This window comes from Schistocerca piceifrons, chromosome 2 (assembly GCF_021461385.2).
Source record: "Schistocerca piceifrons isolate TAMUIC-IGC-003096 chromosome 2, iqSchPice1.1, whole genome shotgun sequence".
NCBI lineage: Eukaryota > Metazoa > Arthropoda > Insecta > Orthoptera > Acrididae > Schistocerca > Schistocerca piceifrons.
In genome coordinates this window covers 1,038,575,611-1,038,601,528 of record NC_060139.1, presented here as the reverse complement: position 1 = coordinate 1,038,601,528, position 25,918 = coordinate 1,038,575,611, and the positions used below count along the sequence as shown (strand labels likewise).

Genomic DNA, 25,918 nt, shown 5'->3' with positions numbered 1-25,918 from the left:
ATACGTAGAAAAACTCATAAAGTTTTGTTCGGCTGAAGCCGCACTTCAGGTTTCTGCCGTCAGAGCGCTCGAGAGCACAGTGAGACAAAATGGTGACAGGAGCCGAGAAAGCGTTTGTCGTGCTTGAAATGCACTCACATCAGTCAGTCATAACAGTGCAACGACACTTCAGGACGAAGTTCAACAAAGATCCACCAATTGCTAACTCCATTCGGCGATGATATGCTCAGTTTAAAGCTTCTGGATGCCTCTGTAAGGGGAAATCAACGGGTCGGCCTGCAGTGAGCGAAGAAACGGTTGAACGCGTGCGGGCAAGTTTCACGCGTAGCCCGAGGAAAATTGGCTCATGCCACAACTGGAGACCGACAGCGCCGACTTCATCTTTCAACAGGATGGTGCTCCACCGCACTTCCATCATAATGTTCGGCATTTCTTAAACAGGAGATTGGAAAACCGATGGATCGGTCGTGGTGGAGATCATGATCAGCAATTCATGTCATGGCCTCCACGCTCTCCCGACTTAACCCCATGCGATTTCTTTCTGTGGGGTTATGTGAAAGATTCAGTGTTTAAACCTCCTCTACCAAGAAACGTGCCAGAACTGCGAGCTCGCATCAACGATGCTTTCGAACTCATTGACGGGGACATGCTGCGCCGAGTGTGGGAGGAACTTGATTATCGGGTTGATGTCTGCCGAATCACTAAAGGGGCACATATCGAACATTTGTAAATGCCTAAAAAAACTTTTTGAGTTTTTTTATGTGTGTGCAAAACATTGTGAAAATATCTCAAATAATAAAGTTATTATAGAGCTCTGAAATCGCTTCAATCATTTGTAATAACCCTGTATAGTGCACGTATATTTATATACCAAATATATGACGGAAATGTAAACCTGTCCGCACGTTTATTAGAGTAAAATGTAAAATTTTGTAGTAAATCGGACAAGAACTTTTAGAGATTTTTGTTAACAACCTCTCCTCCTTATGTAGTACACATATATTTATATTAGAAATATTTTAAGGAAATTTATAGCCTATATCCTTCAACATATTTATTACAGTATCGTGTAAAGTCTGAGTATTTCGAGATTTTTGGTAATAACGTTAAAAGACGATCTACATCTACATTCATACTCCGCAAGCCACCCAACGGTGTGTGGCGGAGGGCACTCTACGTGCCACTGTCATTACCTCCCTTTCCTGTTCCAGTCGCGTATGGTTCGCGGGAAGAACGACTGTCTGAAAGCCTCCGTGCGCGCTCTAATCTCTCTAATTTTACATTCTTGATCTCCTCGGGAGGTATAAGTAGGGGGAAGCAATATATTCGATACCTCATCCAGAGACGCACCCTCTCGAAACCTGGCGAGCAAGCTACACCGCGATGCAGAGGGCCTCTCTTGCAGAGTCTGCCACTTGAGTTTGTTAAACATTTCCGTAACGCTATCACGGTTACCAAATAACCCTGTGACGAAACGCGCCGCTCTTCTTTGGATCTTCTCTATCTCCTCCGTCAACCCGATCTGGTACGGATCCCACACTGATGCGCAATACTCAAGTATAGGTCGAACGAGTGTTTTGTAAGCCACCTCCTTTGTTGATGGACTACATTTTCTAAGAACTCTCCCAATGAATCTCAACCTGGTACCCGCCTTACCAACAATTAATTTTGTATGATCATTCCACTTCAAATCGTTCCGCACGCATACTGCCAGATATTTTACAGAAGTAACTGCTACCAGTGTTTGTTCTATTATCATATAATCTGTCTTTATATAGTAGTGAACGCAGTATTTATGGAGGAATGACGTATCCACAGTGTCGAAATATCTTGAATGAAGAAATAAATAAATATTGAACTGCGAGCGAATCAGGCACTGACACAAACAAAATACTTGCCGTTCATTGGTCGATTATCGCTGGCATGTTCACAATATCGAAGAAACTCACTTCTGAGTAGAGAATGCTCTTATGTACCTGACATCACATACTACTATTAAAATAATGAGATGGATCCAGAGCGTTTTAGTAAATATGAAAGCGAATAAAATATATATGCAGAAAGGAGAACCCGAACTGTCAACCTTTCAGATCGCTTTCTGCTCACCTATGTATTACACTTCAGTTAGACATTGAGACTTTGTCTTTGGATTTCCGATGTCCTGATCGTTTTAACCATCGATATTTCATTAAGTGACATTTAATTATAACAAATATCACAAAACTCGAAGCCTTTTTTAAGTCTTCAATGCGCCAGTGCCTTGAATCGACATACCTTCATAGTATCAAGTTAGAATACAAAAAGCACCAAATTCGAACAGCCTTACGTAGTTTCCTGTCATTTTATTGCAACAAATGGTACGATAAACGATGTTCCGGCACTTTTCAACAGAATATGGTCATAGTACGTAAGTTACGATATAAAAACCACCAAAAACAGTCTTCGACTACAAACGACATAATCCAGTCCGGCGTCTCACAAGTTCTGTTAGTGACGTAAAAGAGATCTCGCATCTCATTCTATATCTACATGTACATCTACTTGGATACTCTGCAAATCATATTTAAGTGCCTGGCAGAGTGTTCATCGAACCACCGCCACAATTCTCTATTATTCCAATCTCGTATAGCGCGCGGAAAGAACGAACAGCTATATCTTTCCGTACGAGCTCTGTTTTCCCTTATTTTATCCTGATGATTGTTTCTCCCCATGTAGGTCGGTGTCAACAAATATTTTCGCATTCGGAGGAGAAAGTTGGTGATTGGAATTTCGTGAGAAGATTCCGTCGCAACGAAAAACGCCTTTCTTTTAATGATGTCCACCCCAAATCCTGTATCATTTCTGTGACAGTCTTTCCCATATTTCGTGACAATACAAAACTGCCCTTCTTTGAACTATATGTAGTCCGTCAGTTCTACCTGGTAAGGATCCCACACCGCGCAGCAGTATTCTAAAAGAGGACGGACAAGCGTAGCGTAGGCTGTCTCCTTAGTAGATCTGTTATATTTTCTTAGTGTCCAGCCAATAAAACGCAGTCTTTGGTTAGCCTTCCCAACAACATTTTCTGTGTTCCTTCCAATTTACGTTGTTCGTAATTGTAATACCTAGGTATTTAGCTGAATATACGGCTTTTAGATTAGACTGATTTATCGTGTAACCGAAATTTAACGGATTCCTTTTAGCACTCATGTGGATGACCTCACACTTTTCGTTTTTTAGGGTCAACTGCAAATTTTCGCACCATTCAGATATCTTTTCTAAATCGTTTTGCAATTTGGTTTGATCTTATGATGACTTTATTAGTCGATAAACGGCAGCGTCATCTGCAAACAAACCTATGACGGCTGCTCAGATTGTCTCCCAAATCGTTTATGTAGATAAGGAACAGCTGAGGGCCTATAACACTACCTTGAGGAACGCCAGAAATCACTTCTGATTCACTCGATGACTTTCCTTCAATTACTACGGACTGTGACAGGAAATCATTATTCAGTCACATAACTGAGAGGATATTCCATAAGCATGCAATTTCACTAGAAGCCGCTTGTTGATTGTGTGTCAATATACCGTTTTCTTTGAGATAATTCATAATGTTCGAACACAATATATGTTCCAGTATCCTGCTCCATATCGACGTTAATGATTTTGGCGTGTAATTTAGTGGATTGCTCCCACTACCTTTTTTGAATAGTGGTGTGACCTGTGCAACTTTCCGATCTTTGGATAGGATCTTTCGTTGAGCGTACGGTTGTATATGATTGTTAAGTATGGAGCTAATGCGTCAGCATACTCCGAAAGGAACCTATTGGTATACAGTCAGGACCAGAAGGCTTGCTTTTTTTGATTTAAGTTCCTTCACTACTCCGAGGATATTTACTTCTAAGTTACTCATGTTGGCAGCTGTTCTCGATTCGAATTCTGGAATATTTGCTTCGTCTTCTTTTGTGTAGGCATTTCGGAAGGCTGTGTTTAGTAACTCTTCTTTGGCAGCACTGTCTTCGATAGTATCTCCATTGCTATCCCGCAAAGAAGGCATTGATAGTTTCCTGCCGCTAACATATAGTACTTCATATACGACTAGAATCTCTTTGGATTTTCTGCCAGGTTTAGAGGTAGGGTTTAATTATGGAAACTGTTATAAGCATCTCGCATTGGAAGTCCGCACTAAATTTCGAGGTTCTGTAAAAGATAGCCCATCGCGGGGATTTTGCGTGTGTTTAAATTTGTTTCGTTGTTGCTGCAACAGTGTTCTAACGCGTTTTGTGTACCAAGGAGGATCAGCTCCGTCGTTTGTTAATTTATTTGGTATAAATCTCTAAATTTCTGCCGATACTATTTCTTTGAATTCAAGCCACATCTGGTCTACACTTATATTATTAACTTGGAATGAGTGGAGATTGTTTCTCAGGAAGGCATCAAGTGAATTTTTATCTGTTTTTTTTTGAATAGGTATACTTTTATTATCTTTGGAGGATTTGAGGATTACAATATTAAATCTCGCTACGACAACCCTGACCATGTTCCTCTCAACAAAGCAAAAATATGACGAGTTTGATTCTACCTTTCGCCCCTGGAGGATGCTCCGGGGCGTGAAATTCCACTTTGTGACGTCACAGAACCCTACCAGTCCCACGTTCGTGCTCAATTTCACGTCCAACGTGAGGACGGCGTAACAGTCCGCTGGGTGCGCCATTTACGGCGACTGTGTTGTAACCGGACGGAGATGCCAGCATCGATCGCGGCGCTTCCGGAACGGTGGGAGGGAGCTCAAGGAGGAGATAGACGAGCGTGTCGTGGAAGTCAGTGGGAACGAGAACGAGGCCGGCTCTGCGAAGAGCTGCGCGTACAGTGGATGACTGTGCAAGGTGCCAGGACATGGGCACTTGCACGTTAGCTTACCGACATTGCTATTAATAGTAAAGGGACTGGCAAGGGCAGCAGATCATGACTTTATTGAATTATGATGAAGATGAGGCCCTCTCGAGAAGTACTCCCTGCATGTCTGCATGATTGAGCCACTAACTTCAAGCGTTGGTGAAAAGCGTTGGAAGTTGAGAATTGTGGAATGTAAAGTCTGCAGATGGCCGTAGCTCGCCAGGCCGCCGTGGACGGCAGGTAGCGGTCACCGGAAACGCGGGACAATACGGCGCTTTTGGGGACAGCCTGGCGTCCGGAGCCACCTGTGCTGGGCAACACGTGGCGAAGACGGGAATTTCGTTTTCCTAGGGGCGATATGACCTACTCGATCATTGGGTAGATCAAAGAAATTCCGTTGGAGAGATTTCGGCAATGATAGAGCGTCCGACATTGGCCGAAAAGGAGTATTCTTCCACCGCGTTTTCGTAAGCGTGGGAGACGGGAGAATTATGGAGAGAGAGGATTTCGCCTTCAACCTTCGAACGGTACGGACTTGGAGACGGCGTCTTGGCCATCGTCTTCGAAGGGAGATATACGGTCTGTATCGCAGCACTGAACCAACGCGTGTTCCGTACAGAGTTCTGCGGCTAGAGCTCTTTGTGTGCTCAGAAGCGAGATTTTTCCCAACGCTTAACCACTTCCAACGACTTACCTAATATTCTTCATCTGGTAGTTATCCTCGCGAGGTGCCGAGTATTTATCAACGTAGGTGCCGGTAATAGGGGCACGTAATTGCAAATTGTTAGTGTGCCCTTCTCAGGAGTGTGTGGGTGGACAAAGAAATTCGCATTTTTTGTTAATTTTGTCAGTTGTGAGAGATATCAAATTAAAATGGCAGCATTACAATCGATTTATGGACTTCATTGTAACTAGCATTTAACCTGTCCCAGTAAGCTTTATATGTACTCTAGTCACTGCACAGCTTGCCCAGAAGGGAAGGAAAGAAGGTTTGCGGTCTTCGATGTCATATAAGTTTACAACTGGCTGCCGACGGACGATAGTAAACAACACCAGGCGAATGCTACCTGAATTGCCAGAACACGGACAATGCCCTGACAACCAAACATACCTTCATTAAGGTTCAAATGGCTCTGAGCACTATGGGACTCAACTTCTGAGGTCATCAGTCCCTTAGAACTTAGAACTACTTAAACCTAACTAACCTACGGATATCACACACATCCATGCCCGAGGCAGGATTCGCACCTGCGGCCGTAGCGATCGCGCGATTCTAGACTGTAGCGTGTAGAACCGCTCGGCCACCCCGGCCGCCTCTTCATTAGGGTTCTGTACCTCAATTGGTAAAACGGAACCTTTACAGGATCACTGTTGTCCTTCAGTCTGTCTGTCTGCCTGTCCGACAGCTAAAAATCCTTTTTCTCAAGAACAGTTTGACGTATCAAGTTGATATTACTTTGTGTCACATATTGAGGTCTATGGTTCTTTGGCGGTGTATAAAATTGAGGCTTCTAAATCAATGCAGTTAAATGATACGGATATACACTGAAGCGCCAAATAAACTGATATAGGTATGCGTATTCAAATACAGAAACATGTAAACAGGAAGAATACGGCGCTGCGGTCGGCAATGCCTATATAAGACATCAAGTGTCTGGCGCAGTTGTTAGATCGGTTACTACTGCTACAATGGCAGATTATTAAGATGTAAGTGAGTTTGAACGTGATGTTATAGCCGGCGCACGAGCGATGGGACACAGTATCTGCGAGGTAGCATGAAGTGGGGATTTTCCCGTACGATCATTTTACGCGTGTACCATGAATATCAGGAATGCGGTAAAACATCAAATCTCCGACATCAGTACGACCGGAAAAAGACCCTGCAACGACGACTGAGGGGAATCGTTCAACGTGACGGAAGTGCAACCCTTCCGCAAATTGCTGCAGTTTTCAATGCTGGGCCATCAACAAGTGTCAGCGTGCGAACCATTCAACGCGGCCGTCAAAAAAATTCTTCTGGCGCCCATTCAGCTGTTAGCAATAGACCCTGAGGAACGCGTCTTGCAAAAGTCGCCAGAACGTCGGAATTTTATAGCTGAAAATGCGGTCCCAAACCCACAAGAATCTTAGTGACCATTCAACGAAACATAATCGATATGGGCTTTCGGAGCCGAATGCACTCTTGTAGCTTTGATGACTGCACGACACAAAGCTTTACGCCTCACCTGGGCCCGTCGACACCGACATTGGACTGATGACTGGAAATATGTTGCCTGGTCGAACGACTGTCGTTTCAAATTGTATCGAGGGGATGGACGTGTACGGGTATGGAGAGAACCTCATGGATCCATGGACGATGCGTGTCAGCAAGGGACTGTTCAAGCTACTGGAAGCTCTGTAATGGTGTGGGGCGTGTGAATTTGGAGTGATATGGGATCCCTGATACGTTTAGAAACGACTCTGACAGGTGACACGTACGTAAAATCCTGTCTGATCACCTGCATCCATTCGTGCCCAGTGTGCATTCCGACGGACTTGGGCAATTTCAGCAGGACAATGCGATACGCTACTCGTCCAGAATCGCTACAGAGTGGCTTCAGGAACACTCTTCTAAAATACTTCCGCCGGCCACCAAACTCCCCAGACCTGAATATTATTGAGCATATCTGGAATGTCTTGCAATGTTCTATTCAGAAGAGATCTCCACCTCCTCGTAATGTTACGGATTAATGGACATCCCTGCAGGATTCATGGTGTCAGTTCCCTCCAGCACCACTTCAGACATTAGTCGAGTCAATGCCAAGTCGTACTGCGGCATTTCAACATGCTCGTGGGGGCCCTGCACGATATTAGGCAGTTGTACCAGTTTCTTTGAGTCTTCAGTGTAAATGTAACATTTTTGATACTCCCGAAGTCACTCATCAAAACTATAGGGTATCTTCCGTATAGCTTAGAATCATGAAATTTGGCAAAAAGATAGGTTTTAATATAGGAAGAAAAATTTGTAAACTTTAAACTTATAATTACATTAAATTTTGAAACTTCCTGGCAGATTAAAACTATGTGCCAGACTGAGAATCGAACTCGGGACCTTTGCCTTTCGCGGGCAAGTGCTCTACCAACTGGACTACCCAAGCACGACTCACGCCCCGTCCACACACCTTTACTTCTGCCAGTACCTCGTCTCCTACCTTTCAAACTTTACAGAAGCTCTCTTGCGAACCTTGCAGAACTAGCAGTTCTCAAAGAAAGGATATTGCGCATGCATGGCTTAGCCACAGCCTGGGGGATGTTTCCAGAATGAGATTTTCACTCTGCAGCGGAGTGTGCGCTGATACGAAACTTTCTTATCTTACTCTCTGTCTGTTCTTCCTTTCTGTTAAGACCCCTTTGCCATTTGTGTAACGATTGTGATACTCTGAAACTCACTCATCAAAACCTATAGGGTATTTCTCGTTGGCCAAGGCTCATGAAATTAGGCAAGAAGCAAGGCTTCACAGTACGACCAAAGGAAAAAACCCGAAAGCTGTAAATTTGTAACTCTATCACAGGAGAAAATTTTTTTTGTTATGTGTTATTTACCTGTCCGTCCGTCTGTTAAGACCCTTATTCCTCGGGAATTGGTAGCTTTACTGGGGTCTATGGTCCCTTGGCGGTATAATAGCGTTAGCTTCCACTTCAGTGTAATCAAAAGATGGGGTCATTAATTTTGCATATTTTGATACTCTCAAACTCACTCATTAAAGCCTGCAAAGTACTTTCCTTTGACGTAGGATCATAAAATTTGGCAAAAAGGAAAGTTTCACAGTGAAACCAAAGAAAAAACCCGAAAACTGTTAATTTGTAATGATATCAGACGAAGAAAATTTTTTGTCCTTTGTCAACTGTCTCATTATTCGTCCGTCTGTTAAGATCTCTTTTTCTCGGGAACTGGCGGAATTATAATGCCATATACTAAAGTCTCTGGTCCCTTGGATGTATAATAAACGTTAGCTTCTAAGTCAATGCAGTCAAAAGTTACGATAATTTATGTCACATATTTTGATACTCTCAAACTCAATCACCAAAACCTATAGGGCACTTCCCGCTCAGCTTGAGTTAGGAAATTTGGCAAAAGCACGGTTTCATAATAGAAGTAAAGGAAAAAGTTGAAATTTGTAAATCTGTAATAATATCACACGAAAAAAATATTTCGTTTGTCATTTGTTATCCGACGTCAAACTTGGAATTAAAACACTAGTCTGCGAATGTCTATTTCACATTCAACTTGAAACACCATATCTACATGGTAAAATTCCGAAACGCGTCATATGAGCAAAAAAGTCATTCTTTGCCTGATGTGTGACTTTTACTACTGCGACCCCGTCAGACTGAATGCAATTCTACTGATTATTATAATAATGGTCGTCTGCCTCCTGCATGACTTTGTGTCACATCCATATTATTGAAGTTAAAACATTCTCGTAAATCTTGGACTATCTCGGACCGATATACTGATATTATCAAAAACACGCAGAAATGATGGAAATTCTCGATTACCAGAATGGATGGACTATCTACATGCATAATTAAGTTTGTACAGAACCCTCAGTGTGCGAGTGCTGCTCGCACTTGATAATTTTTTTAAATTTATTTATTTTTACTTTAGGCAACGTTGACCACACAGTGAGCAATAGGCTTGCTTTTCACTGCACAGTGTGAACACAAAATATTCAAGTAAAGTAAAATGATAAAACAAGATTAGCTTTGTGCGCAGTATTTGGTACCTTCTGTAGATACTGCTAATTATTACGTATGGATAAAGAGTTAATTGTATGTCATTAGAAAGATATTTTCTGTAACCGTGCTGATTATGTGTCAGTATATCGAATTTTTTTTTTTAGGTGTTTCATAATGTTGGAACAGCGCATGTTCCAAAATGCTTCTACCTTCGACGGAGGGTGATAACTGAAAAGCAACTTATGGTGCTCACCTTGTCTGAGTTGGTGACAGTGGGTTCCAGAGCTAGGCAGGTTTTTCATGCAAAACTACAGTTCATAACGTAAGACATCGAGGAGACGACAGTTTTCTAATAACTGCAGACTGGCAGTGAAGACGTTTCTACACCAGTAGCTAACATTCAGAGCGAGACGAGGCGGCTCTCTGCGCGTTGAAATGTTCAAATGTGTGTGAAATCTTATGGGACTTAACTGCTAAGGTCATCAATCCATAAGCTTACAGTAATGCTGCCATCTTGACGCAGCTTTTCCACTGCCAGTTAAAGCGATTATGGATATCTTTCGGCGTGGCCCAGGGCATGAGTGAAGGTAACATTTTCAAATTAGCAGGGGAAGAATCCCAGAAAAATGACGTTGTAGTAGTCTAAAAGAAAAATGCATTTAGTATCCTGCACATTACGTTTTTTTGTTTAAGTCGTTCGCCCAGATACGTTTCGCCTTAGTTATTAGACGTCTTCAGTGTGTGTCCTGAAATATCACACGATTATTTCCCCATATACGTTATCGTTAGCACATATTGGTTACATATTTAAAACAGTTGATCGACGTTTTTATAATAAAACGGAAAAGTAGTTACATATCAGTTCCTGATTCATTATTTGTAAGCCAAACAGCCTTCCATAAGGTGGCAAACTAGTTGAAAGTTTGTAGTTTTCCTTGTGGTCACTCTTCTCGAAATATAGTACCGTAAATGCCATTTTCTGGTTCAAAAAATGGTTCAAATGGCTCTGAGCACTATGGGACTTAACATCTGAGGTCATCAGTCCCCTAGACTTAGAACTACTTAAAACTAACTAACCTAAGGACATCACGCACATCCATGCCCGAGGCAGGATTCGAATTGCGACCGTAGCGGTCGTGCGGTTCCGAACTGAAGCACCTAGAACGACTCGGCCACTCCGGCCGGCCCATTTACTGGGTCCAGAGAGTCATTCGTTTCTATTAGGGTTTCCAACTTTCTCAGGTTTTGCTTTCGGTTGTTTTTTCTTTGACTGTATGTGTCCTGATGCCAACGGCCTTTCCGCAGTGGTAAACCGGTTTCCGTCAGATGGCCAAAGTTCAGCGCTGTCAGGCTTGTCTAGCACGTGCGTGGGTCACAATCCGGATCTGCCGAGCGCTGTTGGCAAGCGGGGTGATCTCAGCCCTTGTGAGGCCAGTCCAGGAGTTACTTGACTGAAAAGTAGTAAACCCGGTCACGAAAACTTACAATGGCCTGGGGAGCAGTGTGCTGACCACACGCCCCTCCGTATCCACATCCAGTGACGCCTAAGGGCTGAGGATGACACGGCGGCCAGTCGGTCCCGCTGGGCCTTCAACACCTGTTCTACATCTACATCTACATTTATACTCCGCAATCCACCCAACGGTGTGTGGCGGAGGGCACTTTACGTGCCACGGTCATTACCTCCCTTTTCTGTTCCAGTCGCGTATGGTTCGCGGGACGAACGACTGTCTGAAAGCCTCCGTACGCGCTCGAATCTCTCTAATTTTACATTCGTGATCTCCTCGGGAGGTATAAGTAGGGGGAAGCAATATATTCGATACCTCATCCAGAAACGCACCCTCTCGAAACCTGGCGACCAAGCTACACCGCGATGCAGAGCGCCTCTCTTGCAGAGTCTGCCACTTGAGTTTGCTAAACATCTTCGTAACGCTATCACGGTTACCAAATAACCCTGTGACGAAACGCGCCGCTCTTCTTTGGATCTTCTCTATCTCCTCCGTCAAACCGATCTGGTACGGATCCCACACTGATGAGCAATACTCAAGTATAGGTCGAACGAGTGTTTTGTAAGCCACCTCCTTTGTTGATGGACTACATTTTCTAAGCACTCTCCCAATGAATCTCAACTTGGCACCCGCCTTACCAACAATTAATTTGATATGATCATTCCACTTCAAATCGTTCCGCACGCATACTCCCAGATATTTTACAGAAGTAACTGCTACCAGTGTTTGTTCCGCTATCATATAATCATACAATAAAGGATGCTTCCTTCTATGTATTCGCAATACGTTACATTTGTCTATGTTAAGGGTCAGTTGCCACTCTCTGCACCAAGTGCCTATCCGCTGCAGATCTTCCTGCATTTCGCTACAATTTTCTAATGCTGCAACTTCTCTGTATACTTCAGCATCATCCGCGAAAAGCCGCATGGAACTTCCGACACTATCTACTAGGTCATTTATATATATTGTGAAAAGCAATAGTCCCATAACACTCCCCTGTGGCATTCCAGAGGTTACTTTAACGTCTGTAGACGTCTCCCCATTGATAACAACATGCTGTGTTCTGTTTGCTAAAAACTCTTCAATCCAGCCACACAGCTGGTCTGATATTCCGTAGGCTCTTACTTTGTTTATCAGGCGACAGTGCGGAACTGTATCGAAAGCCTTCCGGAAGTCAAGGAAAATAGCATCTACCTGGGAGCCTGTATCTAATATTTTCTGGGTCTCATGAACAAATAAAGCGAGTTGGGTCTCACACGATCGCTGCTTTCGGAATCCATGTTGATTCCTACAGAGTAGATTCTGGGTTTCCAAAAACGACATGATACGCGAGCAAAAAACATGGTCTAAAATTCTACAACATATCGACGTCAGAGATACAGGTCTATAGTTTTGCGCATCAGCTCGACGACCCTTCTTGAAGACTGGGACTACCTGTGCTCTTTTCCAATCATTTGGAACCTTCCGTTCCTCTAGAGACTTGCGGTACACGGCTGTTAGAAGGGGGCAAGTTCTTTCGCGTAGAATCGAATTGGTATCCCGTCAGATCCAGTGGACTTTCCTCTGTCGAGTGATTCCAGTTGCTTTTCTATTCCTCGGACACTTATTTCGATGTCAGCCTGTTCCGACGGTGTTTGTTTTATGTATGTCCTGATGTACGTTCTGTCTGACACAAACTGAGGAACCTGTTATGTTTCGTCAAAGGAGATCCAGGCCTTAGGAAACGAGATTCCCTGCGAGAGGGGAAGTTCTTACATTGGGGAGACACGTCACAAGGTGCTAGAACACTGTGTTGAACACCATCGACATACACGCGTGGACCAGCCGGACGAATCAGCAGTAACAGAGCAATGCCTTAACACGTGGCGTGACATGCTTTATGGGATGAATGAAATTTTATTCACCGAACCATCCATCTGGGATTTATTATTAAAGAGTCCATTCATAGTCATGTGAGCAGCTCGTGGTCTTGCGGTAGCGTTGTCGTTTCCCGCGCACGTGTTCCCGGGTTCGATTCCCGGCAGGGTCAGGGATTTTTTCCTGCCTCGAGATGACGGGGTGTTGTTGTGTCGTCTTTATCATCATCATTCATTGCCATTATGGTTGGAGGAAGGCAATGGCAAACCACCTCCGCTACGGCCTTGCCTAGTACGGCGGTGCGGGTCTCCCGCATCGTACCCTACGCTCCTCGGAGTATGGGACCTCACCATCATCATACATAGCCGTAAAGCAGACAGCCTTATTCAACAGGGATGCGGGACTTCAGCTAAGCACAGTTCGCAGTACATCGCTCACTGCCATTAAATGAAACCGAGAAATAAAAGAATCTTCGATATCTGATCCGACACAGCGCATTGTAGAGAGTTCAAAACTGGTTCAAATGGCTCTAAAAACTATGGAACTTAACACCTGAGGTCATCAGTCCCCCTAGACTTAGAACTACTTAAACCTGTCTAACTTAAGGACATCACACACATCCATTCCCGAGGCAGGATTCGAACCTGCTACAGCAGTGCGATTCCAGACTGAAGCGCCTAGAACCGCTCGGCCACAAGGGCCGGCTGTAGAGAGTTAATTCAGCTTTTGTCCACAGCAGCGGCCAGTAGCACAGTCACTGCCCACTGCGCATGCTCAAGGGCGTTCATGAAAGGTACTTTTTCGCCAACTGTGAGTACTTTTCCGCGCGTGCGTAATTACTGCTAGTGTTACCGATGAAGTTCGATGCAGCCGCGCGACTACCACGAGTCACTTCCTGCAGCAGTGACGTCAACAACTACCATAACACAATAACAGCTGTTTCGGTGAAGTATTGACGGACTTGCACGATGTTATCTGGCGGCAAACCCGGTAAGTATATTTGCAACAGAGCCGCCACGAACTCCTAAAATGTCACAAATTCCTCTTTTTCAGAAATCCTTTTCTCGTTATTTCGTCCCCATTTATACGCTCTCTACTTCGGTCATCGTCAATTATTTTGCTACCCAGAGTGCACAAATCATCGCGTGCTTTTAATGTCTCGTTTCCTGTTTAATTCTCTCAGCATAGACTGAATTCGGTTACATTCCACTACCCTGTTTTTTCTTGCAGAAGATACGTTTTCCAATACCTACCGTAAGTGTGACTTATTTTCGTTTGCTTTCGTTTGTAGCATCTGTTTGGTAAAATAATTTCTGAAATCACCAAGTAATGATCGCTGAATACGTTATCTCTTTTCTAGCTCTGGTGTCTGTGAACACTACTGCTGTTTTCTCATTGACTAAAAATTAATCTATAATGATTGTCTGAATTCCCGCTGTCAGTGACACTTTATGTATCTGTCTGTGCTTAAAACGCGATATGTGACTGTCTCGATGACTACAAAAGTAACAGAACCCTGTATGTTGTCCTCGACGGCGAGTCTTAATCGGAGACAGGGGTAACATCAGACCTGTCCGAGGGAAGTGTGATAGGACCGTTGCTATTTTATATATACGAGTATCTTTAATAGTGGCAACTATTGATTTACAGCTAGTAAAAAATATAAACTTGTCTCAAAGTTTTACTGACCTTCAAAGTAGTCACCAGCATTGCGTATGGCCCGTTGCCAGCGGTGTGGAAGTCGTAGGATACTCTTAGCGACTCCAGTTGTGTTGACAGTTCGAGCGGTGCCGTCTATTGCCCGACGAATTTGTAGCAGTTCTGAAGCGAACGCCGTGAAGTGTTTCCTACAGTTTAGGAATTGAGTTGAGGGCTTAAGTCAGGGGAGCGGAATCACCTGACAGGTGACATTTACGTAAGCGTGCTGCCTGATCACCTGCATCCATTCACGTCCCATTATGCATTCCGACGGTCGTGGACAATTCCAGTAGGACAATGCAACTCCCCACACGTCTAAAATTGCTACAGAGTGGCTCCAGAAACACTCTTCTGAGTTGAACCACTTCCACTGACCACCAAACTCCCCAGACATGAACATTATTGCGCATATCTGGGATGTCTTGCAACGTGCTATGCTCCACCCCCTCGTACTCTTACGGATTTATGGACAACTCTACAGAATTCAGGGTGTCATTTCCCTCTAGTACTACTTCAAACACTCGGTGCCCCACTGCAGACTCCTAACTAAGGTACGAGCATATGGGATTGGTTCCCAAATATGTGAGTGGCTCGAAGACTTCTTAACTAATAGAACCCAGTACGTTGTCCTCGATGGTGAGTGTTCATCGGAGGTGAGGGTATCATCTGGAGTGCCCCAGGGAAGTGTGGTAGATCCGCTGTTGTTTTCTATCTACATAAATGATTTTTTTGATAGGGTGGATAGCAATGTGCGGCTGTTTGCTGACGATGCTGTGGTGTACGGGAAGGTGTCGCCGTTGAGTGACTGTAGGAGGATACAAGATGACTTGGACAGGATTTGTGACTGGTGTAAAGAATGGCAGCTAACTCTAAATATAGATAAATGTAAATTAATGCAGATGAATAGAAAAAAGAATCCCGTAATGTTTGAATACTCCATTAGTAGTGCAGCGCTTGACACAGTCACGTCGATTATGTATTTGGGCGTAACATTGCAGAGTGATATGAACTGGGACAAGCATGTAATGGCAGTTGTGGGGAAGGCAGATAGTCGTCTTCGGTTCATTGGTAGAATTTTGGGAAGATGTGGTTCATCCGTAAAGGAGACAGCTTATAAAACACTAATACGACCTATTCTTGAGTACTGCTCGAGCGTTTGGGATCCCTATCAGGTCGGATTGAGGGAGGACATAGAAGCAATTCAGAGGCGGGCTGCTAGATTTGTTGCCGGTAGGTTTGATCATCACGCGAGTGTTACGGAAATGCTTCAGGAACTCGGGTGGGAGTCTCTGGAGGAAAGGAAGCGTTCTTTTCTTGAATCGCTACTGAGGAAATTTATAGAACCAGCATTTAAGGCTGACTGCAGTACAATTTTACTACCGCCAACTTATATTTCGCGGAAAGACATCAAAGATAAGATAAGAGAGATTAGGGCTCGTACAGAAGCATATAGGCAGTCATTTTTCCCTCGTTCTGTTTGGGAGTGGAACAGGGAGAGAAGATGCTAGTTGTGGTACGAGGTACCCTCCGCCACGCACCGTATGATGGATTGCGGAGTATGTATGTAGATGTAGATGTAGACACTAGTCGAGCCCATGCCACATCATGTTGCGGCACTTCTGCGTGCTCGCGGGCGCCCTACATAATATTAGGCAGTGTACTAGTTTCTTTGACTCTTCAGTGTATAAAGGTAAGGCTGTGCTGAACCAAAATGGATGAACTATCGCGTTTCGTCATAGTGGTAAAACGATTGGACGCTTTGTTCGCCATGTTCCACCTGAAAGGTTTTGTTCCTGAAGAAGAAAATGTATGACCGAAACCGGTCGAGATTAAAACCTGTTCAGTGACTTTCCAAAGACATTGTTTTTTTCCAAATCTTTTCGTCCAGAAAGCGGCACAGCAAGCGCCATAATCGGTAGAGCGTGTTTTGATGTCAACGGGTGCAGCTGAAGACCGCCAACCGGGTATCGCCGTCTGTGTCTCAGAAGGGAACGCGGGTCAAGGTTGCCTCTTACGCGCTGCAGCGTCTTACGCAATGGCTGAAATTAGTGGTATTAGACCGTGTACAATTCATCTGTTTCGCCATTCAGTTCTCAGTCTGAGGAGCCTGCCTTACCTACCAACTATCATGCACGCGACAACAGCACCGAAACGGAAGATTACAGAATTCAGTACTTCGAAACTGTTTCAGCGCAGAAGATTGTGATACGGTTACTCTTTTAAATCGTTGTACGAACACCGAAATGGCAGATATTGAGACAGATGAGATACTTGCGAGATTCTACAGAGATTCTGCCAAGGAATTTGCTCGAATTCTAACAGTAGTATATCGTCGGCCGCTGAACGAAGAAGAGTACTTTGCGATTGGAAAAAAGCACAAGTCATACGCGAAGGTCCGTAGGACAGATTCACACAGTTATAGGCCTATACTGAGTGGCGAATCTTGATTATACACTCTGGGTGCTCACAAAATTTAGATCCACATAAATTTCAGAGTTTGAAATTAATAGCATCTGCCGTATAACAGTTATGTTTATTAACAAATGTGTACAGTTACAGCCACTGAAAATAATAATAACAGTAATAATAACTTGTCTGAAAAAGAAAGAACTTTTTCTACGTAATTAAGTACAATTTACGTTCAAAATGGTTCAAATGGCTCTGAACACTATAGGAATTAACATCCGAGGTCATCAGTCCCCCAGAACTTAAACTACTACTAGACTACTACTAGAACTACTTAAACCTAACTAACCTAAGGACATCACACACATCCATGCCCGAGGCAGGATTCGAACCTGCGACCGTAGCAGTCGCGCGGTTCCGGACTGAAGGGCCTAGAACCGCTCGACCACTGCGGCCGGCCTACAATTTAAGGCAAGAACGAAGTAATGTTTAAGGTTTCGCTACTCTCCATTTGTCATTTTTGTGTAACGGACGTTTTAGTGCTTTTTAATTTTTCGGGCAAATGTACAAAATTCTTAACATATACATATATTAGTCCTCTAACTAACTTCCGGGACATTCTTACTGAAGGGCCTAGAACCGCTCGACCACTGCGGCCGGCCTACAATTTAAGGCAAGAACGAAGTAATGTTTAAGGTTTCGCTACTCTCCATTTGTCATTTTTGTGTAACGGACGTTTTAGTGCCTTTTAGTTTTTCGGACAAATGTAGAAGATTATTATTTTATAGATATATTAGTCCTCTAACTTCCGGGAGAATCTTACTTTGCACCTACACAACAACTTATTCTTATCACACACTTCTTTGTTTCACGTTCGCTTGTAGGCACGCTTATTTGATTTCATCACTTTCTGAGGCATCGGGTCTGATCTGCGATGCCTTAGTTCATTTGTCACTAACCTATGCTGGTAATTTTCTTTTCTGTTAGCACAAAGGGATTCAATAAAATCATGCTGACGCTGCACACGAAAACTGATTCCAGCACAGTAAAACAGCCAACTCCAAACTACCGTTTGTGGAAATTATTAAATTCAGGCAGTAATGTCTACCAGCATGGTAAATTAACTATACTGAAGCGCCAAAGAAACTGGTATTGATATGACTATTCAAATACAGAAATATTTAAACAGGCAGATTACGGCGGTGCGGTCAGCAACGCCTATATAAAGCCATAAGTGTCTGGCGCAGTTGTTAGATCGGTTACTGCTGCTGCAGTAGTAGGTTGTCAAGATTGAAATGAGTTTGAGCTTGGTGTTATAGTCGGCGCACCAGTGATGGGACACAGCATCTTCGAGGTAGCGATGAAGTGGGAATTTTCCCGTACTACCGTTTCGCGAGTGTACCGTGAATTCAGGAATCCGGTAAAACACCAAATCTCCCGACATCGCTGCGGACGAAAAAAGATCCTGCAAGAACGGTACCAACAACGACTGTAGAGAATCGTTCAATGTGACAGAAGTGGAGCCCTTCCGCAAACTGCTGCAGATTTCAGTGCTGGGCTATCAACAAGTGTCAGCGTGCGAATCATTCAAAGAAACATTATCGATATGGGTTGGAGTGATATGGGACTCCTGATACGTCTAGATACAACTTTGACAGGTGACACGTTCGTAAGCATCCTGTCTGATCACCTGCAGTCATTCATGTCCACTGTGCATTCCGACGGACCGGGACAATGGCAGCGGGTCAGTGCGACACCCCACGCTTCCAGAATTGCTACAGAGTGGCTTCAGGAACACTCTTCTGGGTTTAAACACTTCCGCTGGCCACCAAACTCCCCAGACATGAACATTATTGGGTATTCTGGGATGCTTTCCAACACGCTGTTCAGAAGAGATCTCCACACCCTCGTACTCTAACGGATTTATGGACAGCCCTCCAGGAATCATAGGTCAGTTCTCTCCAGCACTACTTCAGACATTAGTCGACGTCCATTCCACGTTGTGTTGCGGCACTTCTGCGTGCTCGCGGGAGCCCTACACGATATTAGGCAGGTCTACCAGTTTCTTTGGGTCTTCATTGTAATTCATCCACGGAAGAAGTAGCTTACAAAACACTTGTTCGACCGGTGCTTGAGAATAATTCATCACTCTGCCTACCACGTATGATTAAGAGAAGAGACAGAGAAAATCCACGGAAGATCAGCGCGTGTCGTTTCGTGATCGTTTAGTCGGGGGGCGAGCGTTGCGGAGACAAAAAAATGGTTCAAATGGCTCTGAGCACTATGGGACTTAACATCTGAGGTCATCAGTCCCCTAGAACTTAGAACTACTTAAACCTAACTAACCTAAGGACATCACACACATCCATGCCCAATGCAGGATTCGAACCTGCGACCGTAGCAGTCGCACGGTTCTAGACTGAAGCGCCTAGAACCGCTCGGCCACCTCGGCCGGCTGTTGCGGAGACAGCAATCTCCAGTGGAAACCGCTTGCTGATGAAATTTCGAGAGCGTACATTCGAAGAAGAGTTGGGCAACATATTACTTCCTCTCATATATGTCTAGCGCCTTGCGGAATGATCACGAGAAAAGAAAAATCACTGAATGTGGATGTCCTACAGGTGATTGTCCACAGTTGTTCTTCCCACGCACCGTTTAGAAATGGAACAGCCATCCAAGAATCCGTTTACGTCGTCGAAATATTTGGACGTTCGGTGATCTTCGTATAGACCCTGGTAAGTGCTATACCACCTACTGCACTCCCCTGACCTAAGCGCTCGTGAGTTCAACTCGATTTCTAAACTGAAGAAAATGCTTCACGGCATTCGCTTCAGAACTGCTACAAATTCGTCGGGCAATAGACCGCGCCGCTCGAACTGTCAACACAACTGGCACTGCTAAGAGTATCCTACGACTTCCACATCGCTGGCAACGGGCTATACTCAAAGCTGATGGCTACTTTTAAGGTCAGTAAAACTTTGAAACACGTATCTATTTTGTACGAGCTGTAAATAAATAGTTGCCACTATTAAAGTTCCAATCCCCGTATACAGAAAATAGCAACGGTCCTATCACACTTTCCTGAGGCAGGCCTGATGTTACCCCTGTCTCCGATGAACACTCGCAGTCGAGGACAACATATAGGGTTCTGTTACTTTTGTAGTCATCGAGACAGTCACATATCGCGTTTTAAGCACAGACAGATACATAAAGTGTCACTGACAGCGGGAATTCAGACACTCGTTATAGATTAATTTTTAGTCAATGAGAAAACAGCAGTAGTGTACACAGACACAAGAGTTAGAAAGGAGATAACGTATTCAGATCATTACTTGGTGATTTCAGACATTATTTTACGAAAAACAAAATAAATCCCTACACCCAATTTGGTGAGATCTGTGAAATGAATTAATGTATGGTCGTCTGCTAACCGCAGATAGTGAATATGCAGTATATGATCATCTTTGAGACGGTCATTTGGCCACCTTTGGTGAAACCAAAGAGATGAAATTTACCTGAGCTTTGAGCGCCTGAAATGTGGCTGACCAATACGGTAACATGGTGCGCCCCCACCTCGACGGAGGTGCGAACTGACCTGAAGAACGGCCATGTTTTCGGCATTTTGGCGCTGGATCTTGTGTTGGTAAGACCTGTCTTAGGTGTGCTCCGTAAAGACAAAAGAGTGGATAGAATGGCATGCATGTGGAATACTTAAGAGTAGTTTGGAATAATAATTTCTCTATTTCAGGAACTTTTGTGGGGAGAATTAAATGTCAGGCAGGTAATATTAAGTGGATCGTAGTAATCTTCGGAAGTGACCAACGGCCACTATGAAACCACGTGTAGCAATAAGTTGAAATACTTCCGAGTGCTTAAGTTAAGCTGAATTACTGGCGTGTTTACTATAAGTTGGAAATATTTAAGAAATGGCGTGTGCAGGACTTGAAATTAGAGACGAGTACTTCCACGTGGTGAGTACTGTGTGAGTCTTAATCTGTGTGTGAGACAAAGGATAAAGAGAAGTACTCGTCCATGGTATCAGTTGAGGACTCGCGTGTGTGACGAATATGTTCTTAATATTACTTTGCGTGTTATGTTTCTGTGTGACGCTTGATTCAAACTATAATACTCTGAGAGTGAAGCAAGGTGAGTCAGCCGTCTATCCAGCAACGCCACTTGGCTTGCATTGAACAGGAAGACGTGCTTATATCCTCCAGATTTCATAGTAGGAAAGAAAAGCTACGAAGTGGGGCAGTGTCGTGTGAAACCGGGATGTATTCTAATTGAAGTGCGAAAGCTGAAAGTGATGTGATTATAACGTTGTGACTATTCCTTGTGTTGTATTCCATGTTGCCATGGTGTATTTCATGTAATTTAAGTATGTGTGGTTTGCATGTTAGAGTAGCAAGATAGGTTCAGAGGTAGTGGGTTATGCATGTTCCTTTTTGTACCGCTCGGTCTGGAGGAAATTTTCGTGATGATGGGTGTGAGAGTCGAAGTATGAGATATAGCAAAAGATCCACCATCCTATCCAGAAAGTGCACTGTAGTGTTAGATAATTACGAGACCATAAGATAGAGAATCATCAAGGTAAAGCCATGCCCACTGGGCGGAGTTTCTCATGTGTAATTGTTGTAGAAAATGTAATGATGTGTTTAGGTTATAGAATTTATCGGAATAAAAAAGATAGCGAAAAGAAAAAGATTGGTGGCCTTTTCCTTCGAATTGTATGTTGTCATCATATCCAGAATTTATAACGTCTGCGCCATTCATATTCAGTGCGATGGCCACGTGTTGATCAAAGCCGTTGGGTAAGAAAGAAAATGTAGTACTGCCAGTGTGTAGTGAACAGTCAGAGTTGTGTAAATTACTAATAGTCAGATGTGCGTTATCCGTTTCCGTTGCGTAATATTCAAACAAGAGAATAATTTGTAACTTAATTGTGAGTGCTAGAGCTCATGTTACTCGATAAATAAGAATGAGTCCACTCGCTTGGCAGACCACTCATCTTGCAGGCCTGACTGCTTGATGCCACAGTATGAGCAAGGCATGTGGGTGCCTCTCATCACAACCATAAAACCTGAACTACAAAGTCATTTCGTCTGCTGAGACTTGGTTCACACTGTTTCCAACTCCTAGCGGAGCTTACATCCCAAGAGTGAGACATGGGAGGGGTTCGGTGATGATATGGGTAGCCACATTTTGTGTACAACTTCGTGGTGTTAGAGACGTGACTGGGTGGTGTCTACATAGCATCACATAGCGAAGATGCTCAAAATGCGAGTGGGGTATCTGGCTTCCGCTGGCCATCCTATATCTAAGCGGCAGAGGGCGCTCGTGCTACAGAACCACTGGAGGCGTGGCTCAGTGGGCATGCTCCATTGGGTCAGCTGGATCCTGCGCGACCGCTATCAGCGTCTGAAGGAAACTTGCAGTTCTGCTGCCAACTTCATGGCGCCTGCGGAGTGGTATCGACATGTGATACCACACCGTATGTCAATATTCCATGAGCTGCACGGTTACTCTGCAAGTTCTCATTACTGCCGATGAATATTTCACCATTTTGGCTGAGCAGGTGCGTCCCATCGTACATGTTGGTTCCCCAGTGGTGATACTGTGTTCGAAGATGAGAGGGCGCCTGTTCACACAGCTTCTATCGTCCAGGACTGGTTTTGTGAGCATGACGATAAACTGTCGCAGTCCCTGTGCAGGGTCACCAGATCTCAATATTACTGATGGATCCCGGCGGAGGTTCGAGTCCTCCCTCGGGCATGGGTGTGTGTGTGTTTGTCCTTAGGATAGTTTAGGTTAAGTTGTGTGTAAGCTTAGGGACTGATGACCTTAGCAGTTAAGTCCCATAAGATTTCACACACATTTTTAACATTTGATTACTGATGCTTTGTGGCCTACTGTGGAAGGGTACATGACCGCTAACACCCTCCATAATCCTTACCTGAAATTGCCACTATTTTGCAGTAGGAATGGTGTAAGATTCCCTTAGAAAATGGTATAAGATTCCTTTAGAAACGGTACAGAAGCTGTATTTGTCCATTCCAGACAACTCGGAGCTGTTTTGAATTGCTGTTTTCCTGTTAGGCGTGTAAACATGTTGTATTTTTGGTGTTTCCATATTTTCGTACATCCCCTGTATGTACGTACGTTTCACATCTTCTCCTAAGTCACCGGACCGGTTTTTAACAAACTAAGTTTGCATAGTCTGGATGGGGGAGAAAATAGGATGACATAGAAGCATAATTCAGTAACTTCTGGAGCAATTTCAACCGAATTTTATGCATACAAGACTCATTACTTCTGTTACTTGTATAATAGTTTGTATACGGGTTCTATGCGAGAAAGGAACCGGAGCGGCAGTTCTGACGTTGCAGTTGATAATGGAAGTAAGACTGAAGAAAAATCAAGACACGTTCATAGGATTTGTCGGGCTGGAAAAAGCGTTCGACGATGTAAACTGGTGCAAGATGCTCGAAATCCCGAAAAAACAGGGCTAAGCCTTAGGGCGTGGAGGATATTTACAAGAACCAAGAGGGAACAATACGACGGGAAGATTAAGAACGATGTGCTCCGATTAAAAAGGATGTCAGTCAGAGGAGTAATCTTTCGTCCTGCTGTTCAAACTACACATCAAATAAGTAGGTAACGGAAATTAGAAAGTAAGGTTCAGGAGTGGGATTAACATTCAAGGTGAAGAAAATCAATGTTAAGATTCGCTGCTGATAGTGCTATCCCCAGTGTCTGTCAAAAAGACTTACAGAATACGTTGAACGAAATGAACAGCTTAATGAACACAGAATATGGACTGAGCGTAAATCGAAGTCAGACGAAGGTAATAAAAGTTGCAGAAACGAGAACAGAGAGAAACGTAACTCGAAAATTAGTGATCACAAAGCAGACGAAGTCAAGGAATTTTACTAGTTAGGCGGAGGAAGGAGGGAATAAAAAGCAGACTAGCACTGGCAAAAAGGCATTCTGTCAGGAGAAGTCCACTAGTGTCAAACGAAGGCCTTAATCTGAGGAAAAAATTTCTGAGAATGTACGTCTGGAGCACAGCATTGCACGGTGGTGTAACATGGATTGTGGGATAACCGGAACAGAAGAAAATGTAACGATCTGAAGTGTGGTGCTGCAGAAGAATGTTGAAGATTTGGTAGACTGGTAAGATAAGAAATGATGAGTTCTCACAGAATAGGCGAGGAAAGGTTGTATAGGTTAAAAACTGTAAAGGCACTTAGCCGGAATCCCGGGAAATGAACTTGCCGACAGGCTAGGCAAAGAGGCTACTCGTAAATCGTGTCTGGAAATCGGCATACCGGAATTTGATCTTCGATTGGTATTACGGTGCAAGGTTTTTTTTGGGCTTTGGACTACTGAATGGCGCCCTCTGACTTTGCCGAATAAGCTAGGTACGGTGAAGGAGACGACGAATGTCTGAAGGTCCCCCCTGCGAGCCAGTCTCAGGGGCTCTATTGTCCTTTGCCGGCTCCGCATCGACCATACTTCGCTGACTCACGGTCAACTCCTACATTGCTACATACCTCAGTGTCACTTTGGTTCAATCGTGACAGTGGTCCACATCTTATTGGACAGCCCAAATCCAGCCGTCCTAAGGCGGACTTTTAACCTTCCTGGCGCTGTACCTATATTGTTAGGTGACAATGCCTCAACGGCTGATCTAGTTTTAAGTTTTATTCGAGAGAGGGGGGGGGGGTTCTTATCACTCAATCTAAGCGTGGGCGCCTGGGCTTATCTCCCAGGTCCTCACATTACCTGCATTATGACCCTTCGTCGCTCCTTCTGGTGCTGTCTGTTCAACATGGTGGCCATCTTTTCATTATCTGGGTTTCTCTTGCCTTGTGTGTTTAGGCTGGAGATTTTAGTGTGTTGTAGAGTGGATGGCTCATCCTTTATTATTCTTGCTGAGGCGTCTACTATCTTGAAACCTTTTACCAGTTTTTCGTTTTGTTAATATTTTCAGTTTTCACTTGCTACTTTTGTTTTTTTAGTTAAGTATGGTTACACACATCGTTTTACGCATTTTGTTCGTTCCCCGGATTTCTAGTGATACGATTCTTATTGGGTATGGTTTTAACCCGAGGCCTGTGTTACTAAGGAAAATGGGACTGATAACCTTGTAGTTTAGTCCCTTTAATCTCCAAACCAAGCAATCAACCTCCGCCACACACCGTAAGGTGGCTTTCGGAGTACGGATGTAGGTATAAAAGCACGTGTAACATTGCATTTTCACCAATCACTATGTGTTTAGTGCAATGCATTTTTTGTTCTCAATAGTCAGTTCACCTTACATGTTGCCTTGATTAATTGTACCATAGATAGTGCTGCTGAGCAACGATTCGTTTTACATTATCCTTTACATAATTCATGTTTGAATATAGCTGTATACTGGCCGTCTGTACATGAATTCATACAACAGTAAAACTATTTAGATAGACAAATTATTCACAATTTTTTCTATCTATACAGGATGTCCCACTGAAACCTCCCTGGTTTCAAGGACCCAGGAGAGATAAATCACAGTAGATACGACAATGAAAAATGCACCACATTGTAGAGCATCTCAAAGAATTTATATTCCCACGTCAGAAGTGCCAAGTATCGACGACAGAGTGCAACATGGTCGCGTGAAGTGAAAATGGCGACTCCACAGCAGCGCACGCAAGCCGTAGTGTGGTTTACAGAAACAAAATCGCCGATTACTGGCAAAAAGAAATTATCGTCGTGTGTGTGAATGTGATCCACCTGATGTGAAAACAATTAAGGAATGGTAAAGGAAGTTTCTGGCAACAGGGAGAGTCCTGAAACATTCTGGCAGTGCAGGT

At 43.9% G+C, this 25,918-nt stretch overlaps 1 protein-coding gene across 1 annotated transcript in view; it reads left to right on the top strand.

Moving 5' to 3' along the window:
• Window positions 1-25,918, top strand: part of LOC124776109 — a 195,504-nt gene that overhangs the window by 168,049 nt on the left and 1,537 nt on the right. The window lies entirely within an intron of this gene.